Source organism: Rhinoraja longicauda, chromosome 23 (assembly GCF_053455715.1).
Source record: "Rhinoraja longicauda isolate Sanriku21f chromosome 23, sRhiLon1.1, whole genome shotgun sequence".
Taxonomy (NCBI): Eukaryota; Metazoa; Chordata; class Chondrichthyes; order Rajiformes; family Arhynchobatidae; genus Rhinoraja; species Rhinoraja longicauda.
The window spans coordinates 32,976,346-32,978,041 of NC_135975.1; positions in this window are offsets into that span (position 1 = coordinate 32,976,346).

A 1,696-nucleotide genomic window follows, 5' to 3' on the forward strand; every position below is an offset into this window, starting at 1 on the left:
AAGTTTAACTGGCATCGGTAAAATTGTAAATTGTCCCAAGTGGGTGTAGGATAGTGTTAGTTTGCCTGGATAACCAGTCGGCGTTGACTCGGTGGGCCAAAGTGCCTGCTTCTGCGCTGTATCTCTAAACTGAAAGCTTTTCACTGTACCTCGGTGCAGGTGACAATAATCTAAAGTCAAACTGTGTGCTGGTTGCAAAGTTTAGCTCTTTTTCTCCCCACTAGCATCTATACTCTTTCCACCCTGTCAGAATAGAGTCTCTGCAGAAGAAGTTAACCACTACTACACCATTTGTCTTTCCCCAGTCTTTTGACCTTTTGCTTCCCTGTCGTAAACAATTCAGTCATTACTGTGTGTGATCTTTAGTTTTAGTTTAGTTTAGTTTAGTTTAGAGATACAGCACAAAAACAGGCCCTTCGACCCACCAATCCCTGCACATTAACACTATCCTACACACTAGGGACAATTTTCAAGTATACCAAGTCAATTAACCTACAATCCTGTACGTCTTTGGAGTGTGGGAGAAAAGCGGGGATTTTTTTTTTAGATTTAGAGATACAGCGCAGAAACAGGCCCTACGGCCCACCGGGTCCGCTCGGCCCAGCGATCACCGCACACTAACACTATCCTACACCCACTAGGGACAATTTTTACATTTGCCCAGCCAATTAACCTACATACCTGTACGTCTTTGGAGTGTGGGAGGAAACCGAAGATCTCGGGGGATGTTGGAGAAAGCCCACGCAGGTCACGGGGAGAACGTATAAACTCTGTACAGACAGCACCCGTAGTCAGGATTGAACCTGGGTCTCTGGTGCTGTGAGGCAGCAGCTCTACCACTGCACCACCGTGCCACCCCTATTTGGCCTATTTGATGTATGGAGGCCCACGTCTCTCGATAACACCCACAAAGATATTTACGGATCATTTACAACTGTACTAAACTTGGCGTGAACTGCCCAATGAAAGCAGGAGGCCCGAGTGAGAAATGATGAGTCAGTAAAAAAATAAGCAACGTGTTTTTTTCACACAAAGGGTGGTCTTCTTCTTCTTGCCTTTGAGGCAGCAGAAGTTATCGAGCTGCTTCTGCTTCTGCTGTCTCTGTTTGTTGTCGTTCGCCTGACTGAGGTCAGTTGACAGGGCTCGCCATGGGGAGGTCGACAACGTGAGCCCCACAAAGGGTGGTGGGTGTATGGAACGAGCTGCCAGAGGAGGTAGTTGAGGCAGGGACTATCCCAATGTTTAAGAAACAGTTAGACAGGTACCTGGAAAGGACAGGTTTGGAGGGATATGGGCCAAACGCAGGCGGGTGGGACTAGTGTAGATGGGACCTGTTGGCTGGTGTGGGCAAGTTGGGTCAAAGGGCCTGCTTCCACACTGTATCACTCAATATATCTTTTAAAAATTGCAATGCCATCCACAAAACCAGCAAGATCTATAAATGACAAGGAAGAACAAAGTGTTCAGTGGGGAAAGGTGCCGGTGAATGAATCACGAGACGAGGCGATGACAATGCAGCTACATATACACAGCTTCCATTGAATGAAATGGCTCAGGAACTGCACTGGATGGAGATTTCATGAGCAACAGATCGTCGCCCAAGCTTGATTGAACTCCGAGCAGGTCACGTTTGTGGGTCACTTTTGTGCCAAATCTCGCTCGTTACAAAATCTTTCTGACTTTATACTTCGGAGAT